Source organism: Panicum virgatum, chromosome 4K (genome assembly GCF_016808335.1).
Source record: "Panicum virgatum strain AP13 chromosome 4K, P.virgatum_v5, whole genome shotgun sequence".
In the NCBI taxonomy this organism is placed as follows: Eukaryota; Viridiplantae; Streptophyta; class Magnoliopsida; order Poales; family Poaceae; genus Panicum; species Panicum virgatum.
In genome coordinates this window covers 40,868,375-40,891,688 of record NC_053139.1, presented here as the reverse complement: position 1 = coordinate 40,891,688, position 23,314 = coordinate 40,868,375, and the positions used below count along the sequence as shown (strand labels likewise).

Genomic DNA, 23,314 nt, shown 5'->3' with positions numbered 1-23,314 from the left:
CGTGACGCAGCGGATACAGCAGGCATGGCGGCCTCCGGGCACACGAAGACGCCGCTCGCGCCCGTCCCCTACGTGCTCAGCTTCGCCGACCTCTCGTACAGCGTCAACAAGGCGGGCTGCTGCCTGGCTCCCCGCTCCAGCAGCCGCCTGGTGGCGTCCGTGGACGCGCCCCCGCCGCGAACGTCGGGGTCCGGGCGCGCCAAGACGCTGCTCGACGGCGTCTCCGGCGAGGCGTGCGCGGGCGGGCGAGCTAGCCTATAAATCCAATGCTGCGGGCGTGCATCGTTTCCTTCCCATGCCGAATTGGGTCTGAAGGAAATTTCCACCTCGACCCCTCAAGACATTTAAATTTATAGTATGCGGCACTAGCAGGCAAGTAAACCATTTTTTTTTATTTTCGCGGGTAGAGTAGTGCTCAAGCAAAACAATTTCTTTTCTTGGATGCAGTAGTAGTCAAGTAACCCTTTAACAGCTTAACCTAGCCATATTATGCTGCCGATGCCAACATGCAAGTATGCAACATGACAACGTTCGATACTTTAAATTTTGTGCCGACCTTTTTGGCTCACGTGAATGTACAATTCACAAATGAACTTTGATTCAACCGTTTTGGCTTGAAAATGTATTCAGATCATAAACTAAGACATTAATCTACACGTCCAAACAGAATGGCGATGAATCGAATAAGATACTACTCCCTCCTTCCAGCTTTGTAAGGCGCGCGAGTAAAATTTACTTTTCTACAAATAAAGGGTGCACCCTCGAACATCTCCTGTCACCCAGTAGCCACTTACCTTAGTAAGTCACATGAATGCAAATCGGCAACAACGAGTGGTATTATTCGACAGTTGGGAGAGAAAAAGTATGGCGCGGAAGAAGTTTAATTCAGTGGTTTAATTAGCATTTAAATATGAACAGGATTTTGCTAAAAAAAAACATGGACGAGATTCAAGGGGGCTGCATGCCTTCATGCAAACGGGAGTAAATGTGCTAGCGCATGACCCAGCCTTGCCTTTGGTCTTTGGAGTAGAAGCTCATGCGATCTACAAAGCTGGAAGGAGGGAATAATGGATTAGAAACCCGCCCACAATATATTACCAAACAGATGATTTTTACGCCTGCACTCGTATCTGCAAATTGAACTTTACACTCATGCTTTAATCTGCCCAATGCAGTGACTACAGGTCGGATTGACAACTAGAATAGATGAAGTACCTTGTATTTTGACGAACTAATTGTAGCTCAGATGCTAATGTTCATTGTAGTGACATCCAGTTGGATTCGAGTCCTCAACTCGACATGGATGATCGCATTTTTCTATATTTATTCCATAATTTAACTAACGTTATTCTTTTAGTGGTAGTGATGTGTCCATCGACAGCAAGGCACCTTTGGGGTAGGCGACGCGCCCGTTGACAGCAAGACGCATTTGGTGATTTCGTTAATCTTAGGTAATAGTCTCTCAAATGTGCTTATAGGGATATGGTTGCATGCGTGTATTCATAGGGATGAGTGTATATGTGTATAATTGAGCGTCTACGTCCGTACTATGGTTCGAAAAGAAATATCTTGTGTATCTATGTACTCACCAAGGGTGTAATTTTGCATCAGCGCTGCACCCACAACCATATGCAAGTAGGTTTATTAATGGAAAAAGTCTAAATTACTCACTCGACTATACCCAAAGTCCGGATAACCTATAAACTATCATTGGTCATTTTACCCCTACTAAAATATACCTTTTAGTTCAAATTACCCCATAATACAATTCATCTTTTTCATTTCTCCATACGTAGGTGGATGGAAATTTTACAAGATGATAGTACACATCACAACACAGGTTAGAAAAAATACATCATAATTTTTTTTATTATTTTGATAGTTTAGGATATTTAATAAAAAAATTAATTCTTGGAGTTTAAAACTGTATAAAAAATACATTGTGATGTCTACTGCTACCCTGCAAAATTTGAAATTAAAATTCAACTTGGGTATAGAGAAACAAAAAATACAAATTGTATTATGGGATAAAATGCACTAAATGAAATAGTTTAGGGGTAATTGAATCAAGTTATAGTTTAGGAGATTATTTAGACTTTAGTTCTACTTGGAGACAGTAAGTTGAACTTCTTTATTTATTATTTGTACATATAAAGATACTTGCAGCAATTATTAAAATCTTCACCATATTTTTTCAATCTCGTGAGTGGATAATTCTCATACGGAACTGAATCAATTGTGTTATCATAAAATCTCTTTGGGCGATGAAATGTGTAAATTGTAAGCACTATATCCAGTCAATAATAGAGGACATAGAAGTCCACATATAAGAAACATTTACAAGGGAAAGGGCATGTAGCGCGGTGGTTACTAAAACCTCAATAGCATTTCAAGTTTTGGATTCAACTCTCTATAGGAGAAAATATTATAGAATTTAACGGCGTTGTGCTTTCTATAGAGACTTCATCAATCTTAAAGATTTGCCGGCTCAATCTTTGAAGATGCTCACAGGAGTAGAATTTGTATACGTACGTTCATAGAGGTCGGTGTGCATACATTAATAAAAAAACACTTACGAAAATCACACAAGAATTACTATGGACTACTAGAGATGAAGCTAAACAATGAATATCGTCACAAGCATAGCACCCGGAGTACCATTCCATCCCGGCATCCCCTAAAGATCTACACATAGGGGTTTTCACCAATACCAAGGACTAATAAGAGAGTCCATTAAGCAGCTTGTTTATGCAAGCCAGAGCAATTAACTATACATATGTTGGTCAATAACATAAGCATTCCACACAATTAAAGGGGCATGCATGCCACTAGTTGACGACTGTGCACGACAAACAAGTCGAGTACTACTCATGCGAAGAATTAAATGGGAAGACTCCAAAATACTCATATGTAGATCGTTAGGGGATGGAGTATCAGTAGTTTGTTTTTTTTTTGCGAAAGAGTATCAGTAGTTTGTTGTCAGTCCTTCATTTTAAACATATTGTGAAATCAAATTAGATGAATACATGTATCACGGTATCATCTATGTGCGGTATAACTCTACAAGGATTTTTGTAACGAAGGTCATTTTGGGCTTTTGATATGCCAAAGAGCAAGCAGCATGCAGAGAATATAGATAGAAAGTTCCTGAAAACTCAAGGCCACAAAAGCTAAACACCAGTCACAATGCAGGGCGAAAAACAAGCTGGTCCACACACAATGTTCTGCAAAATCGACCATATTAGGCCAATTCACATGCCACAAATGTAGGCACATCCCGGAGACCCTCTATTTAGAATAGAAACCACTGGAACGCTTGCTCGGTTTGACATTTGGAATTGGCCATGCAAATGCAGCTCCCCTGCTGCATGTCCCCAGATAGTTATATCCATCTGCTGGGAGAAATATAGATCGATAGGAATAGGCCAAAGTGCCAAACTAAATGGGCATGGCAAAGGAGCACTTTGTGCTTGTTCATGGAGCATGGTGCTGGTTCAAGCTCCGATGGCTCCATGAGGGCTCCGGCTACCGGGTCACATGCATTGATCTCGCCGGAGGTGGTGTTGGTCCTACTGACCCCAACACAGTTCGGTCATTCAAGCAGTATGACTAGCCGCTCATAGACCTCATCTCAACCTTGCCAGAGGGGGAGAAGGTATGTGCATTGTTCTCCTTGTTACCAAGGCATTAATTAATATCTTACCACAATCTATAATATCATACTATGTTATTCAACAGAAAAGACCTGAAGAAAAATCCTTTATGCTATGTTGAATAAAAGGTGACGACCAGATTACTATGTTACAAACTATAGTTAATTACAGCAAAAGTGGTTAAGGTAGTTCAGGAGATATTTATGAACAATGTTCAAAACTGTGAAGAGCATGGACATGGGAAAGAGATATTTGGTGAAACATGTTAAATCTTTAGTACCGTAGAGATAATAGATCGAGTGGATTTCCTTCATCTTTCTCTGTTCAGAATACATGGGAATCCTAGATCTACAACAATAACAGAAACTAAGAGGGATGAAGACCTTCTCTAGTGGTGCTCGAGCCGCCTGCCATCTCGCGTTCCTCGCTGAAGATCCGCTCAGGGGCGGCGACGGACAGTGCAGTGGAGACGCGGCGGTGACGCGCAGTGAAGTGGCAGCGCCGGTGGTGCTTCCCGCCGCTGCAGCCCACCCTCTCTGATCGGATTAGGGTTTTGAGGTAAGGAAGTGACGGCGGTGAACCTCGTGAAGTGAGCTGTCACTCCCCACCTGCTCTTTATAGGGCTGCGCGACGGGGGCCCACCAGCCTCGTCTTGGGCTGGCCCCCCGATCAGGGCGCGAGGTCAAGAGATTAGTTGGCCGTTGGGCCAACTGGTGGAGATCAATTCCAACATCCTCCCCCTTGATCTCCTCTTATACTTTCATCTTTATATCTTTTACTTCTTTTCATATTTCATCACAGATTAATGCATAGAGCAGTTTCATCGTCATGGTCGGTTGCCGATAGATTCAACAGCTACAATATATGTCTCTGTTCTGAAATAGATACTTTAACTTTGGGCCCTTTATTGTCCGGAAAATATAGGCTATACCATAAACCCATGTCGACTGTGTGTTCTCTGTACACACTGGGCGGCAAGTCTTTAATAAGTGGATCCACAAACACATGTCTGTCATTCTTTTACTCAATGCATTTCAACATAATTTCGGACTTTCTCCTTTACAACGTATAACTTTGTGTCAATGTGTTTGGCACCACACTTGACTCGTTGTCATAGGAGCAAACTGCTTAAATGGTTATCGCTGTTGTCAACCATTATCAAACTCCGGGTACATATTCCTTTAACCATTTTGCCTGTCCCTCGGCCTCGTATTATGCTATACTATGTCTTTGCATCACATTGATGTTAATTATTTTATTTTGGAGATTTTCCACACAAAAACTCCAAGTGTGAAAGTTAGCGACAATTGTGGATTTCGCTACATATTTCACAAGCTCTACTTTTGTACTCACAACCCTTTGAGAGTACTAGTTATTTCTTTTTTAGCATGAGACCGATATTCTCAATTTCATTCCAGTGATCTATATATCTGGATTGAACTTTTGCCAAAATGACCCGGATACACAAAAAATGTCAGGGTAAATTCTTTACTTGCGCACTCATAAAGCTTCCAACAGCTGAAGCTTATGGAACTATTTCCATCTCACATTGGTTCCTGGAACACTAAAGTTCCCAAAACTATTACCCTTGACGATAGGAACAGGCGTAGGTTTAATCATATGCATACTTCATCTCTTTAGAATTTTTTCTAAGTATGTCTTTGTTGTAACCATAATACCCCTTTCTTTTTATCTCGATGAGTTTCAATTCTTAGAACGAAAACCAACCACCGAGATAAAAAACTTGAGGACAAGAATTCTTTATCTGAAATAGCATATTAACACCACCACTAGTGGGTAGGGTGTTATCTTTAAGTTGTGGAAATAAAATTTCCCATTTTTTAACTTTCCTTAAAACTATTGTCCTCCTCAATCTCTTTAAACCCAAATTCTTACTATTTCTATGAACTTTAGACACCACCATCTCAAGGCTTTAAATGGGTTTCTTCTTGTGGTATCTCATATATTCTTTCTTTCCATGACAAAACGTCAAGTAGTGTCATGTAAACATTTCTTCTCTTTGTGTGAAACTTTTGTTACAAGCCTTGCGTTATATCTTTCACCATTCCCTCTAGAGTCACATTTCTCTTTGTAGGACCATTACAACCTACTGTGATGACTCTTTTAGGAATCATTTTCCTTTTCCATGGACTTAGCCCATAGAATTCTCGTGACTTCTTCAAATGAGGTGGAATCAACCTCCATTTCTTTTCTTGGCACATTGTTTTCTGTATAGGGCTGCTGTTGCTCTTTGCCTAAAGGCAATGGACTCTATAGGCTCTTGCATAACAAGACCCTTCTTTACATTATTCATCTTCTTTAAAAAGCTAACAACAGGTGTTGTATACAACATCAACAAGTATGGAAAACTTATTGCTCCTGGTTATTTCATACTTTTTCCTGACAAAAATGTCAGGATCGGTTCATATCAAATTTAGAAATAAATCTAAATATTCCATGACACACATGCTTAATATGACATTGGTCAAATTAAACATGTATGACTTGTCACAACTTTGAATGAACTCAAAATGAATTCTTCTTGATAGAGAGTACATAAGAGACATTTCTCAAAACGATCTCTTATTGCTCTATCTTCTTTCTTGGATCAACATCCATAAGTACATTTCTTTTTAAGCCATTCTTTTACAGAGAATACATTTTCTGATGCAATGACTTTCTTTCTTTCTTTCTGAGTCACAAGTACCCAGTTCATTTTCTTTTGTCCCTTCAAGAAGGACTACATGCAAAACTTTGTCTGAAAAGACAATAAATAAAACTTTAAGTTCTATTCTATATCACCGTTGGGTAGAAATAGAATAAAACATCTTTCCTCTACATTAAAATCGTATCACCATTGGGCAGAAACAGAATTAATGTATAGAAAACACAATTAACTTTAAAACCATATGTCTGTCCTCAAAATTAAATTCTTCCGATGGTTCGAATTTAATTAGAGGATGATTAACTTTATTGCAGCGGAAAAAAATACATTTCTTTACTTTAACAACAGTTCTTTATATATTCTCTCAAAAAGGTCACTTTGATGCAACATTTGCAAAAGAATTTAAAGTTTAAGCTATGACTCATAAAATTATAATATTGTTATCATCAACGTTGGTCAGAAAATAACAATACTATAATTAACTTTAAATTTCTCTTCTTGGAGAATTTTCTTTATGATTCCTTTTGTAAGGACAAACCAATGCTCAACCTTGAGACTTCAATTGGCGAAATGATGCCAAAACTTAACTTTAACTTAAGACAACAGAAGCTTTTCTGAGACTTTAATCTTTAAATGTGTCTTTGACCCACAGGGAAAAACTCATTTAAGACCTTTAAACTATTCTTCCAATTAAATCTTCTCGTTGGTTCCGACTTAATTGAAAGATAACATTATTGTAGTAGCGGAAAACATTTTCTTTATAGTCACAATACTTTGTGCTCAGTTTCTCTCTAAACAATTTATCTCGTTGGTTCAAAATTGAATAGAGATAAAACTTACTCAAAGTAGGCTCTTTGATCATGCTCTTAAAATTTAATTGTCCCGTTGGTTCTAATTAAATTAAAGAGCAACAATATAAACTTTGTAGCGGAAACATATAGGAATTTCTATTTTCAGAAGCAAAACTATGAACTTTTATCTCTAAACAATATACACATTGGTGAAAAATTGAATAGAGATCAAACTATAAAGAAATTCATTCAAAATTCTATTGAAAAAGCTTCTGAAAAAAATAGAAAAAACATTGAAAACCATCACTGTGCAGGTGGCCCAAACGCTAAATCAGCCCAGCCCGCTCAACGTGCGCACGGCGCTCCCCGCGCCCAGGCCGCAACCTGGGAATTTGGCCCCCGCGCGTCCCCCGCCTAGGCCTGATTCAGGCCACGAGGCCTCGGCGAGCTCTCGGCCGTCGGATCTGATCCGACGGCCGTCCGCTCCCCCCGGCGGGACAAAACCAGTCGGCGCCGGTTTCTCTGGAAACCCTAGCCCATTTCCACCCTCCCCTTTCTCTCTCCATGCGAAACGGCGGCGGCCACGGAGACGACGGCCATGGCGACCACGGAGGAGGTGTGGCTGGCGCCGCCGTCGAGTGGCTTGGCGGCGGTGCCCCGAGCCCGTGCGCGCTCGTGCCTCCGGCGTCCTGGATGGCGAGCGGCGGTGCGGGACTTTTCCGTGCGGCGGTGGCCGGCGGTGTTGGCGGCGGACGGTGAGTACCCGCCGCCCTTTGCTCTAGGGTTAGGGTTTGACGTCGTTTTCGAGCCAAGATCGATGTATTCATTCTTTCTGTTTGATTCTTTCCCCAAATCCGAGTCAATTAGGGTCCGGGTCTTTCTTTGTTCGACTTGCATCGAATTTCTCTGTCCAATCTCGATCTACTCTCTACTGTTGGCTTTGATACCAATGTTAAATCTTTAGTACCGCAGAGATAATAGATTGAGTGGATTTCCTCCATCTTTCTCTGTTCAGAGTACATGAGAATCCTAGATCTACAACAGTAACAGATACTAAGAGAGATGAAGACCTTCTCCAGTGGTGCTCGAGCCGCCTGCCATCTCGCGTTCCTCGCTGAAGATCCGCTCAGGGGCGGCGACGGGCGGTGCAGTGGAGACGCGGTGGTGACGCGCAGTGAAGTGGCAGCGCCGGTGGTGCTTCCCGCCGCTGCAGCCCACCCTCTCTGATCGGATTAGGGTTTTGAGGTGGGGAAGGGACGGCGGTGAACCTCGTGAAGTGAGCTGTCACTCCCCACCCGCTCTTTATAGGGCTACGCGACGGGGGCCCACCAGCCTCGTCTTGGGCTGGGCCCCCGATCAGGGCGCGAGGTCAAGAGATTAGTTGGCCGTTGGGCCAACTGGTGGAGATCAATTCCAACAAAACATACTAACTAGTTTTAGTATTATTACAGGTAATTCTAGTTGGACATGGTACTGGAGGGCTGAGTGTGATTCATGCAATGCATGAATTCGTTGACATGGACATGGTACTGGAGGGCTGAGTGTGATTCATGCAATGCATGAATTCGTTGACAGGATCAGTCAAGCATTTTTTGTGGCAGCTACAATGCTACCATTTGGTTTTCAATCTGATGAAGATAAGAAAGATGTAATGTTCTGAAAAATTTTCCATCTCTTCATAAATCATAGATCACCTAGCAACTGATTAGAGTATAACCCATAAATATACGGCAAATAAGCAAAGACAAAGAATACAACAGAAAGAATGCATGCATTAAGATTTTTTTTAAAAAAAGAAATGTAATAGCTCATATGAGTGTAGATCACCTAGTTGATGTAGCTAAAGTATATGTGCCAAAAAAATCCACTAAATATGGTTGACATTTTCAACTAGGCACCTGATATTTCTCACAAACCTGACTTGTTCCCAACAAAGTCATTTGCATGATAGACATGAAACAGAAAGTACAGGGAGTTTTAGAAGAACTCTGAAACAATTATATGAAATTAACTTAATTAGTGATAAATTTACTATATTTAATCCTCTCCGATCATACCATGTAAGCTAATTACATCCTTTGAATATTAACATGTAACAGGGGTTACCAACTTTGCCTGAAAATGAGATTGAGTTGACGCTTGGTGCAGGGGCAGATGATCCTCCAACAACCATTGCCTTGAGACCAGAATTCCAACGTGATCGACTATCCCAACAAAGCCCTGAAGAGGTATTATATGAAATGTGGGCATGTGCTAACCAAAGCCACTCTCTTTACCAAACCACTGATTATATCACCAAAATCTAAACGTAGTATCATCATAAATACAATAGCTCCTAGTTCAATCATTTCCCCACCAATTAAACATCTGCCCAGTGAAACGAGAATAATTATGTAAAATTTACCTTGTACTTATTTGTTTTTATCTTATAGGAATCAGTACTTGCTTCAATGCTGATGGGTCCATGGCCAGCAACAGCTATTAGTACTGCAAGCTTTGAAGGAGATGATGAGAGATTGAATCGAATCAATTGGATTTTCATAAAGACAGAGCGCGACCATATGCTGGACCCTCAACAACAAGATTCCATGATCAAGAAGTGGCCGCCCAGTGAAGTTTTAGTCATAGATACAGATCACAGCCCCTTCTTCTCTGCACCAGAACAGCTCTTTAATTTAATAGTCAAATCTTTATGATGCAAATATGCTGAAAGCTACAGACAGACCGCCCAAATTCTTGTAACATTACCCACACAATCTTCAAGATACCTTTGTGAAACATATTTCTCAGTGAATCTTCGAAGCATGTCTTCATAAATAATTTAAGGGCACGAGACAGCAGGTAAAACATTGTTCAGCAGCAACACTTCCATTTAATTGTTTGAACATGTCAATTCAGAAGCAACTTTAAGAGCGCAGAGGATTGACATATCTAAAAGTGTTGGTGTATATGTGAGCCCATGTATAGAGGCTCATGTATAGCTACTATATTACCCACCCTTCTAGAGTTTGGAGGAATACTACAATGCAATTATCCTCTAGCATGGTATTAGATAGCTCTCTCTCCCCCTCTCCTTCTCTAGCCACCGCCGCCGCCAGCTCCATGGCCGGCCGGCCGCCAGCGCCCCCTCCCCCCTTCCCACCACCCCTACCCCTTCCTCCCCTGTTCCCGCATGGCCCAGACCCGCCGCGGCCTTCATGGCGCCCCTGCCGCCGCCGCGGCGGGCGCGAGCGCGGGGGCCTCTGGCACGGGGGACGTCGGGCCCACGGGCCCCTTCCACCCCATGGGCCCACTGCAGCAGCCGCTCCAGCCGCCGCCTGGGCCGCTGGCGCCCGCGGTTGACGACGACGACACTGCTGCCGCCACGGCTGGCGCGGGGGCCGCTGCCAGGGCCGCGGCCGCCGCCCAGGGTGCCCAAGGCGCGGGGGTCGCGGCCGCCGCCGCCAACGCTGCTGCTCCCCCCTCCCCTCCATGGTCTGCGCTCGGGATGCCCCCCGCGGTTCGGCCGTGGCCCTAGGGCGCCGCCGCCGCCGCCCCTGCTGACGGCGCGGCGCAGCCGTGGTCCCAGGGCGCCGCCGCCGCCGCCGCTGCTCCCGGCGCGGCGCGGCCGTGATCCCAGGGCGCCACCGCCGCCGTGCCCGTGCCAGCCACCGCCGCACCCGTGCGTGCCGCGGCGCCAGTGGTTGCGCCTGCGTGGACTGGGTTCGGTATTGTTGCGGAAGCACCCAAAACTACTGGGCCCGGGTGCATTGATCCTTGTTGCTAAGCAACTCTGACCCAAATTGGCACTCACCGGTAGTTCCTCGAGTGAAGCCTCGATAAAAGCCACGCTATTCCAGGATCAGCAGACAACACTCACACGAAGGTGAGCCCAGAGATTAGAACACAGAACATTTCATACATCTCAGAGTGATTGCAGCGGAAGATGAATTTATTACAAACCGGGTTCAGAATAGTAAAGTACTCCAGAGCTCCATCTACTCAAATTATTCAAGTCTCAATGTTCAGCAGAAGCATTAAAAGATAACTAGCGAGATAACGTGACGCATCGATAAAGCCCGTACGAAAGCGTCACTCAGCAGGAGGGTGGTCAGCACCGGCTGAAGGACCATCCCACTCAACAGACCAGCCCGGAGGCAAAGTACACGGCCAAGTAAGACTCGCAAACAGATCTTTGAAGTTTGTACCTAAAAAACAGTGCCACAAGCAAGGCTGAGTATACTAATACTCAGCAAGACTTACCTGTCACCGGATATAACATAATCCGATAACTAGACATGCAAGGCTTTTTGGTTGGTGGGGTTTGTTTTGCCAAAAACGCCACTAAGAGTTGATCCTTATTTTCAGATTTTAACTTTACCATATTCTAGTTGAATTAACCGTTCTAAGTTTGCATCTAACTCTATACAAATATGGTAGAGCAATCATTTAATCAACCAGCAGTATTATCATCATCATGTTCCACTTGTTACTCTATGTGACCAGAAACGTTAAGCAATCTCATGCCGTGAGAGACGGACGATTCTGAATCGAATTGCAACCTGGCAAGGGGAACCTAGACCACACGCATGGGGATCGACTTCGCTCCCGCCCACGCTACTGTTCCCCTTTCTTTCCAGTCCGTGGATCCGGAACACCCTCCCCGACTACAGAGTCCGACCACTCTGCACCCGTACGTCCGGACAAAAATAAACCTACTTCTACCAAGAGGGTGCGAGATCGTTCCACTCGCTGGTCCAATCAAGTACTTAAGCTTACCGATTACCATATTTCTCGGTATGTGGCTAGTACTTTCAAACGCTTAACGAAATGAGCCACACACCGCGACCTTAGCCATTTTGCCTACACCAGCGGGGTATCACAACTACACAACCCCGCCCGTTGTCCTTATATTTCAGCAGAAATTAAAGTCAGTCAACTCCTATAATCTCGCGAAAGGCAGGAAACCTCGCAACTTCTACCGTATCTAGTTAGCGGGGCAACTAGCCGAGAAAAAGATTCGGATAACAAACATAGGTACCTAGGGATCATGCACCTAAGGTTTTCGATCAACTCCTAGAAAACATAAATGTGAAATAAAAATAATTACAACATATACAAATAGTAAGATGAATATAATGTGTAAAATAATGGGATTATGCACCGGGGCTTGCCTTCTTGGGCACTGTTCAAAAGTAGCCTTGGGCTCTTCCGAACATTAGTTCGGGTCTTGATTCACGTCAGTAATTAAGAAAGACACTTTCCGGAGTGGTAGTATTCGCGGGCACCAATTCGTAATCACCGTCGAGTAGATTTACCGTTTCTATATGCATGCAGAAATGATATTGTTACAACATGATATAAACATATTTCTTTCCTTCACTATAAAGTTATAGTCTAGTATAGCATGTGTTTGTTGTGGTGGTCTTAGTTCACTTTATTTTCTGGGCAATCATTTATAGAGTAGTTCTTGAATTCTCTTTACTTCATAAAAGAGCTGTGTGGCGGGTTTTATATTAAATGTAAACACCTAGTTGTTTTACTATTTGACTTCATAAGTTAGGATTAGTTTCTGGAGCTAAACTTTTTATGTAAGGTACTTCATCTACTCAGATACTCCCAGTAAAAATTTCAAGTAAAAACAATAAAGCATCTAGCCATGAAAATTATCCAAATCTGAGCATGTACAAATGAATATGTATTTATCCAAACTAAACTACACTAGTTCTGGAGTTCAAAATTTAACAGCAACAACTAGACATGATGTGTGCTGAACTGTAATTTTTTCAAATTTAATCTGCGCATATAACAGGAGATATAAAATTGGCAATGTTAACATGCATTTATCAAACTTTAATTCTACAAAGAGTTCTACAAGGTTTCTGCAAATAAAACTTTTACTAGAGCTTACTTTATATCTAAAAATGCTGCAATAAAAATATGAAGCATTTTCATCACAATTATAAATATCAAGGAATAAAACAATGTATACACATGCATTATTATTCGAATTATCAAATGTGTAGTAAAGCATGTCAAACTTTTTCTATAGCATCTACACACACTGTTTAGTAATGGGAGCAAAACTCATGAGCATTCAAGCATTATTGTTACCAGGAAAAAAAACAAATCTATTCATGGCATAACATGCACATTTTGTATCTACCGTTATGGTCATCAAATGGATCTCAAATTTTGTAGACGTGCATTTATGACTAAAATAGAGTCCCAAAAATATTATCAGATTTTTCTACGAAAAGGAACTATTTATCACAAATAAAGCCTACTTATCAAGCATTAACTCAAATATATAGTTAGACTAATCTAAAATTTCTCAAACTTGCGCAACTTTAAGATTTTAGTGACCTGCATACAAGGAAAAAGTTTCATACACAGAACCTCATTATTTCTACCAGCATTAATACATGAGCAATACTAGTAGATTTAGGAATCTTGATCATTTGAGCAAGCAAAAAATTTCAAACAGAGCTCATATTTTTATCAGGTTCTCTAACAGTACTAAGTTCAACATATCAAAAAATCAAGCATAGTTACTGAACCAAACTCCTAGAACATTTATGGGCCATTTAAACTAGTATTTTTCTTAGATTAAAATAAAAGCAAAATATGAACATGTGGCTGTAACAAAAGTTGTATTTCTTGTTCTAAGGATTCCAGAACAGTTGAGTTTATATTTTTATGATTTTTATACCATTTTATATGTATTTTACATGTCTGCTGTTTTGAAGTTCATGTACATTTTGCACTTTGGGCCCTGGAAGTTTTGTTTCTTTTAACTGTAGGTCCCTGGTGGAACTCACAGAACAGGGGAGATGATGGCGCGGCGTTTCCCGGCGAGGAGAGTCGCCGGAGGTAGGGGGAAAGTGGGGGAAAATGGAGAGGAGGTCGAGAGCTACCTTTGGGTGGTCGTGGCTCATCGGGAGAGGGTCGGAGGAGGCAGGTCCGCGGAGAGGGGCGGTCGGCGGTGGCTCTGGTCACCGGCGTCCATGCTCCGGTGAGGGAAAGAGGGAGCGGATGGGTCAGAGAGCTTCAGGAGGCCGAGGAGCTTCCATTCCAGGGGTCGGCTTGTGCAGAGGAAGGCCGGGGAGAGGAGTTCGGCGTTGGGCGGATCTCGCCGGCGCCAATGGAAGTTCGGCGATAGTTCTGGGCAATTCCGGCGGGTCAGGGCGGAGGGGGATGGGTCGGGGAGGTGCCGTATGGGGTGGAGGAGGCTGTGCGCAGCTTGGATTGGAGAATGTGGGGGTGGAGGGGGTGGTTCCACGGTGGGCCGAGCTCTGCTCGCCGGCAATGGTCTGGGCGCGCACAGGGTTGGGGCTCTACCCTTTTATAGGCACGGGGAAGAGGGGAGGTCGTACTGGGGGTGAGCTTGCTGGGGAGGACGGGTGCTGGGGGGCACACAGCTGTGGCAGCTTGGCTGTTCATGGCAATCGCCGTGGCGAGTAGGGGAGTGTGCGGGGGTGCGTGGCAGCTCGACGCGGAGCCAGGGAGAAGCGGGCTGGGGAAGCTCGTGCTGGGGGAGGTGCGGAGCTAGCAGGGCATGGAGCGTGGCCGGCCAGGTGGTGGCGCCGGTGTATGGCGCGCCTGTAGGCAGGGAGCAGGGAAGCTAGAGGTAGGAGAGGAAGGCAGGGACAATTTCGTAAATAAACCGACGTTCAAAACTCCGTTCTGTAATTTCAATTTTCCTCCCTCTTCTGGGACTCAAATGAAAAAGTGTTGAATACCACTTTTGCTCAGGTTTTCGAGATCTACAACTTTCATGTTATGAACTTTGTCATTTGAGTAGTGGTTTGAGAGTTATTTAATTATTTCAAAAACTGCTATTTAAAGTACTTATCATTCCATGTGAATTTTGGCACTTTTACTCCTAGGTTTTAACTAGGTTTTTGTTTAACATGACATGGTGAATATGTCTATTTATTTTCATATGCATAAGTGCATTGGTTTGAAAGTTATTTTTAACTTCCTTATTACTAGAAATTGAACTCCTGTTTATTTGAATGTTTAAATTTTGAATTAGCAAAAACTCTTTTTAAATTAAACTATGTGCCCCAAAAATATGAGTGTGTCTTTATTCTACATTTTTGTGACCAGTTGAGCATGAAAGTTCAAGAATATTAAAGGAACAAGTTTTATATCCACAATACTCATATATAAGGATGCATTATTGTTTTATATAAATATTTGACATTATGTGCTAAAGGAATGTCTAATCCTTTGTTCGAATTTTTATTTTGTTCCATTACTCTGAGTTGTCATTTGAGAATTAAGTGAATACTAAATATTTTCTTATTGGACCTCCGAGGTAAGTATGGTCTCTATGTCTTCTTTTCTTTAAAAAAAGATTTTCAAGATTTCAAAACTATTTGTTTGTTGACTAATTGTGGCCTTATTTTATTATTTGGTATGAACTAGTAGATCTTCACAAATCATGAATGGTTCCATTAACCATTTCATGTGATGGTTTTCCAGTTTGAATTTGATTTTCATAGAAAGTTTATAGATCATTATGAAAGATGTATTTTAGTGCCTTATTCCCTGATGTCAAGTCAAGTTTAAAAGTGTACCAAAAATTGTTTTTCAAGCACATTGCACTCAAACACATGCACTCATACATTTACACACAAGTTTGCAAGAACTAGACAAAGGGTTCTTATTTAAGTTTTTCTTTGCTCATTTGTGTGTGAAGTTATGTTAATTGACTGGCTTTGGTTAAACTGACACCAGAGGTGTCACAGGTATGCCGTTTGCCGCCGCCGCTTTCCGCGGGCAGCAGATCGCCGCCAACGCTGCTACGGCCGACGCTGCTCTTGCCGCGGCCCTCATCACCACCAAATTTGAGGCTGCGGCGGCTCAGGAGCGGGTCCGCGCGGCTGCCCTCGCTTGGGAGCGTGAGCGCTTCGCGGCCGACGCTCTCACTCGTCGGGCCGCCGCGGAGAAGCCCTACTTCCTTGTCCAGCCTGTCCCCTTCCCCGAGCACGGCGCTTCGTCCTCCCACCTGGCTCCGCCCTCTGGATCTAGACCCCGGATCGACCCGCCCGACCCCCTCCTTGGTGCTCGTCTCACCGGCCAGACCGGGGGTGGGGAAGGCCGCGGGCGTCGTCGGCGGGGGGGGGGGGGGGGGATGTGGTGGAGGTGGTGCTGGCGGCACTGCTCCGGGTGGTACTGGTGGAGGCCATCGGGGCACTCCGACCCCGACTCCGGCTCCCACTCCTGCTCCTGGACCTGGAGGTACGCCCTGGCCACCCTTCAGCGCCCCATGGTTAGGGCACCTCTCGATGTGGCCGTTTCAGGGCGGGCGGGCGGGGGGCTCATCCTCAGCCCCAGCCGATGGTCGTGTTCACCGGTGCTGCTCCTCTGTTCGCGCCGTTCTGGACCCCACCCACTCTGCCCAGCCAGCAGCCGGCCTGGCCTGAGGGGTGGGACCAAGCCGCACTGGTGCAGTCCTTCAGCACAATGGGACTGACATCTCCGGTCAGCACCGAGTGGATCACTGACTCGGGTGCCTCCTTCCACACCACCCCAGATGCTGGTATACTCTCTTCCGTCCGACCCCCACATCCTTCTTATCCTTCTTCCATCATGGTTTGCGATGGGCCTTGCCTTCCTATCACTGCCGTGGGTTCTGCTCCTGTTTCTTTTCGTCTTCCCAATGTCATTGTTGCTCCTCAGATGGTTCATAACCTTCTTTCCATTCGCCAGTTTACAGCTGACAATTCTTGTTCCATCGAATTTGACTCTTCTGGTCTTACTGTAGAGGATTCGGCCTCCCGGCATCCGCTCCTCCGGTGTGACAGCACGAGGCCCCTTTACACCCTTCGCTTTCCGTCTTCCACTGTACCACTTTCGCCTTCTTCTTCATCTGCCGCTTTTGCTGCGACGCCGTCTTCCACCACCTGGCACTGCCGTCTTGGTCACCCTGGCCACGATGTTCTGGCTCAGCTCAGTCGTAGTACCGATGTTCCTTGTACTAGGGCTCCTGCTGAGCACCTCTGCCATGCGTGCCAGCTTGGTCGTCATGTTCGACTTCCTTTTTCTTCTTCTTCTTCGCATGCGACGCATGCCTTTGATCTTGTTCATTGTGACCTGTGGACCTCTCTTGTTCTCAGCATTTCTGGCTATAAATACTATCTGGTAGTGATCGATGATTTCTCTCATTACTCTTGGACTTTTCCTTTGCGCGCCAAGTCTGAGACCTTTCCCACCCTCCTCCACTTCTTTGCCTGGGTGTCCACTTAGTTCGACCTCACCATTAAGGCCGTCCAGTGTGACAACGGGCGTGAGTTCAACAACTCCACCTCCCTTTCTTTCTTCCTCTCTCGGGGTGTTCAGCTGCGTATGTCTTGTCCGTATACCTCTCCACAGAATGGCAAGGCTGAGCGGATGATTCGCACGACGAACGACGTCATGCGCACCCTTCTGATCTAGGCCTCTTTGCCTCCTCGCTTCTGGGCTGAGAGTCTCCACACCGCCACCTACTTGCTCAACCGCCTTCCGTCCACTGCTTCCCTTGCTCCCACTCCACACCACGCTCTTTTCGGTACCCCTCCTCGCTACGACCACCTTCGTGTCTTCGGGTGTGCATGTTATTCTAACATCTCCGCCACTGCTCCTCACAAGCTGGCGCCCCGCTCGACTCGTTGTGTGTTTTTTGGTTACTCCCCTGACCACAAGGGGTACCGATACTTTTCCCTCACCTCTCGCCGGATCCTCATCTCCCGACACGTTGTGTTTGACGAGTCGGATTTCCCCTACTCCACCTCCTCCACACCTTCCCCCAACATCGAGTTGGAGTTCCTGTTTTCGCTAGACCCGGTGGTTCAGCCACCTTTGTCTCTCTGTCCATTCCCTGCAGGTTTTCCCGGTACACCTGCACCGCCTCCGGTGATCTTTGCTGCGCCTCGTGCAGCCCCAGTGCCTTCTGTCGCGCCACGCACGGACCCGGTGCCTTCTGTCGCGCCACACGCAGCCCCGGTGTCTCCTGCTGCGCCACGCGCGGCCCCGGTGCCTCCCCCTGCACCTGCGTGGTACGCTCAGCCGGTGCAGGTGTACCGGCATCGTTCGGCGCTGGCACAGGCACCGCCTCCGGCTCCGGAGGCTCCTGCGGCGCCTACACCGGAGCCGTCACCACCGCCACCTACACCGGAGCCGTCGCCGCCTCCGCCTCCACCGACTCACTCTCGAGTCGAGCCGGCGATGTACCACCCACCTGTCATCCATCGGGATCCTCGGCATATCAATCCCATGGTAACTCGGCGGATGGCGTCTCAGGCCGCGACTCTCTCCGCCACCGAGGAAGAGCCGCGGATCTCTCCGGTACCATCCTCTGTCCGTGACGCCCTAGCGGACCCTCACTGGCGTCGCACGATGGAAGAGGACTACGCGGCTCTTCTTGCCAACCAGACATGGGACCTCGTGCCGCGTCCCTCTGGTTGTAATGTGGTCACTGGCTAGTGGATCTGGACGCATAAGCGTCGGGCTGATGGCACACTGGAGTGCTACAAAGCTCGCTGGGTTCTTCGGGGTTTCAGCCAGCGGCCTGGTGTGGACTTTGATTAGACCTTCAGTCCAGTGGTGAAGCCTCCTACTATGCACACGGTCCTCTCGCTCGCACTCCCTTGCTCTTGGCCTGTGCACCAGCTGGATATGAAGAATGCGTTTCTCCATGGCACTTTATCAGAGACAGTCTACTGCTCTCAGCCAGCAGGATTTGTGGACTCCAGTTGTCCGGATATGGTCTGCCAGCTCAACAAGTTTCTCTATGGTCTGAAGCAGGCTCCTCGGGCTTGGTATTCTCGATTCGCCATGTTCTTGCTGACATTGGGGGTTCACCAAGGCCAAGTCTGACACTTCTCTGTTCATCTACCGCTGTGGGGATGAGACTGCCTACCTGCTGCTCTATTTTGATGACATTATACTCACAGCCTCCAGTCAGTAGTTCCTTCAGCGTGTCATCTCCTACCTGCAGTAGGAGTTTGCTATGAAGGGTCTTGGTCAGCTCCACCACTTCTTGGGTGTTACTGTTGAGCATCGCCCGTCTGGCCTGTTCCTTCACCAGCGGCAGTATGCACTCGACATTATGGAGCGGGCTGGGATGACTGATTGCAAACTCTGCTCCACTCCTGTCGACACTCAGGCGAAGCTGTCTGCTGATATAGGTGATCCCGTGGCTAATCCTACTGCCTACCAGAGCCTTGCCGGTGCCTTGCAGTACCTCACTTTCACCCGGCCGGATCTCACATATGCCGTTCAGCATGTCCGTCTTCACATGCATGATCCCCGGGAGTCACACCTTGCTGTGCTGAAACGTCTCCTCCGCTACGTCTGTGGCATTGTTGGCTTTGGCTTGGTTCTTCACCGCTCTCCCACAACTGAGCTGGTTGTCTACACCGACGCTGACTGGGCTGGCTGTCCGGACACTCGCCGCTCCACTTCCGGCTACGCCATCTTCCTGGGCGGCAACCTTGTCTCCTGGTTGTCCAAGCGGCAGCCCGTTGTCTCCCGCTCTAGCGCCGAGGCGAAGTATCGGGCTGTCGCTAACGGCGTGGCGGAGGCGTCCTGGCTCCGACAGCTCTTGGCGGAGCTCTATAGCCCGCTCGCCAAGAGCACGCTCATCTACTGCGATAACGTCAGCGTCGCGTATCTCTCCACCAACCCCGTCCAGCATCAGTGGACGAAGCATGTGGAGATTGACTTGCACTTTGTGCGCGATAGGGTCGCTATCGGTGATGTTCGGGTTCTCCATGTCCCGACCACCTCCCAGTTTGCCGACATCTTCACAAGGGTCTTCCCTCCTTGACTTTCGCGGAGCTTCGCTCCAGCCTCAACGTAGCCGGTGGCTAGTTATGGCTGCGGGGGGTATTTTCCCTCTCGTTGTCCACTGTTGAACACCGCTGCGCCGGTTGTTCAGACTGCGGAGGGGTGTTGGTTTTCTTGTTCTCCAATCTTGAACACCGCTGTGCCGGTAGTTGAGACTGCGGGGGGGGGGGGGGTGTTGGTGTATATGTGAGCCCATGTATAGAGGCCCATCTAGAGGCCCATGTATAGCTACTATATTACCCACCATTTTAGGGTTTGGAAGAATACTACAATGTAATTATCTACTAGCAAAAAGTTCTCAGAGAATGGACAATAGAGAATTTTCACTTCAAATAACTTCACAATTAAAAAACAACTCATGGCATACAAACAATCAAACAACAGTGTCTATATGAGAAGAAGAAATGACTTCATTTGTATAGGTAAGTGTCGTGGTGTGGCAAACCACAGTCGGGTGGCGGAATGCACCCGCCTAAGCCCAGAGGGTGAGTACTCGGGGGTTAGCTAGCGACTAGTTCCATCTTGCCCAAGAACACGATGAACACAGCAGGGTTAGAGTGGTTCGGGCCGCCGGAGCATAATACCCTACATCCACTGTGTGTTGTATTGCCTTGCCTCGAGAGAGTCTGCGAGAGCTTGGTGCTGAGTCCAGCGTGCGTCTGTGTGTGCTCTGGAGAACTTGCCCTGTACAGTGAGCGCCTCCCTTTTATATCTCAAGGGAGGCGCGTACATGGCCATTGGGTCCCCGACAGGTGGGCCCAACAATGTAGTACAAGATAACGTACTGTCTATACATTATGGCTTTGCAGGTGGAGGAGATCTCACTCCTGGATTTCCTTGCCTGCTCCTGGAATCCCCCGTTCATCATGTCCAGGCACTATCTTGTCGAAACGGCGCCAGGCGTAGCTAGCAGCGTTGCATGCCACGTAGCTGAACGGGCCGTGTAGCTTGCGGCATAGGCGGCATGATGGAAAAGTGTCGTGCCGTCGTATCCAATTAATGTGGCAGACGGGCTCTGCGCGGGTGCAGCGCAGGCAGCTGCACTGTGTACCTCGGTAATACGCGGTCCACAGTGAGGCCTGTCAAAGGCTGCCCCGCGTGCCGCGGCGGCAGAGCACGACTCAACCACCCGCATTAATTGAGGTGGGTGGGCGAGTCTTCCAATGGAGGACCCACGCCTGCGGGACACGTGGCGGCTCCGGACCCCCCCGGTGGTATGTTAGTTCTACGCGCATGGGAGGTCCAGACGGGCGCGAGGAGGTTCCGGCCCCCTGTGGGAGGTCCGAGATCTCGGCGGTTGGCTCGGAGCTTCCCTTCCTCAGGGACACTTGGTGTCTCCGGACCCGTCCCAGAGCGGGGAGCGGGTCCGGGGCCGTTGGCCCGGTGAGGTAAGAGCCTGACCTGTGGGCCCCGGCTGCTCCGCCTTTTATCGCATAGTTACGGATGACTACGCGAGTCCTGCCTTGCTGCAGTAGAAATGGGTATCCCTGCTACAGGGTAACGACAGTGGCCCCCGGGCCCACCTCGGGGGAGGTATGAACCCGCAGGTGGGGCCATTACTGCGATTTGACACTGCATAACCTGAAGCCTCTTACTGCAGGGGTCTTGACTGGCTTTGACCATCCGTCGGGTTGTTTGCTGCCGATCTCCTCTTTCTTCCTGCTACTGCTGGAAGATTTCGGCCTCCAGCTTCAACACCTCACACCGCACTCCATCCTCCTGATGGCCATCTTCGTGCACCTGTGCGAGATGTTCGTGGGGGTGCAGCCTTGTGTCATCCTCTTCCACCACTTCTTCATCCTGGTGAAGTCCGGGAAGGATAAGGACAAAGTGGGGGCGTACTACTTCCAGTCGAGAAGCGACCTGCGGACGCCGTACATCCCCGGACTTGTTGGCGGGAAGTGGGAGGAGTGGCGACGGGAGTGGGTGATTGCCACCACCGAAGCCAACGAGCGCCTGGTCTTGCCAACGGGGGGACCCGCCTCCGACCATCTGTCCTGGAGGGCCAAGCCGTCCCTGCCGCCGGATTTCGACTCCGTGCTGAGCAAGATCAGGTCGCTGGCGGAGAGCGGCCTCACCTCGCTGCACGTGCTCGGAGACTTCCTGAAGCGCCGAATCGCCCCCCCTAAAGCAGCGGCCGCGTCCTGCTTGGAGCTTCACCAGCACCAACGACTGCAGCAGGACCCACAGCGGAGAGGGGAGCGACCTGACCTAGGAAGCCCTAGAGGTCCTAGTGCTGGCGGTGACAGGGGAAGTCTTCATCCCTGAGCACCTGATCCTTCCCCAAAGTGCTGTCCCCCTCTGCGAGGACTCACGCCTGAGGACCGCGGTGATGGCCACCCTGCCGACTCTCAACGACGGTGGGCTGGCCGCACGCCAGACCAGAGGCGACCTGGACCGTGGGATCCGGATCCCTGGTGCGTCCTGGGATCAAGCCATGCCGAACGTCGCGGGGTCCGGCCCCACTGCCAAGGGCAAGCAGGCCGTGGCTGGAAGCGCCGCCACGGGCGGTCCCAACCAGGCCCGGAGCAGCTCCGGCGCGTCGTCTGGGGAAGCGGGCCGACACAGGTTGCTCCGGGGCGACGGGACCCCAGTTGTGGAGCCCGCCGCGAAGCGTCAGAGGTCCGCTGAGGACGCGGGCCGGGGTAGTTCCCGGGCCTCCGGCCCTCGCGGGGCCCCCGGAGTAGCGGCGCCGCCACCACCACCGCTGGGGGATGCCTCCCCCCGGCAACAACAGCAGCAGCGGCAGCCACGGGAGCAGCAGCAGTAGCGGGGTGCGCTGCCGCCGCGGGAGCAGCAGCAGCAGCAGCAGGCGCGGGGTGCGCCTCCGCAGCCGCTGCGGGAGCACCAGCACCAGCAGCAGGAGCAGCCTCGGGTTGCGTCTCCGTCGCCGCCACAGGAGCAGCGGCATCAACAGAAGCAGTCGTCGAGCCTCCGTGGACGCCGGAGACCCGGCGCTTCAGGGTTAGTGTTATGCTGTTCACTCCCCTTATTCTCGGTGCTCCGTTTTTTGCTGAAGGCTTCTTCTCTTTATTCGCCAGGGCTCCTCGCCCGAGCGATTCTTCCGCCGCCGCTAGTCTGTCAGTGGGGGTCCAGGCGACAGGGGCCTCGGCGACGACGGCGGGTGCGACGGCGGGTGCAGGGAGCCCGAGTGCAGCGGTTTCCGCTAACCCGGTGGCATCCAACACGGCTGCAGCAGGTGCGCCATCACCAGGCGCCGCAACGCTCGACACAACGGCGGGAGCTACGGCGGGTGCGGGGAGCCCGGGTGCGGTGGCTTCCGCAAGCTCGGTGGCGCCCGACACGGCGGCAGCGGGTGCGCCAATGCCAGGCGCTGCTATGCCCGACGCAACAGCGACGGTTGCACCAGTGCTAGGTGCAGCTACACC

The 23,314-nt window shown here is 48.3% G+C and overlaps 1 pseudogene; it reads left to right on the top strand.

Moving 5' to 3' along the window:
• The first annotated feature begins 3,442 nt into the window (after positions 1–3,442).
• LOC120705227 lies at positions 3,443–9,826 on the top strand (annotated as a pseudogene).
• Positions 9,827–23,314: the final 13,488 nt, after the last annotated feature.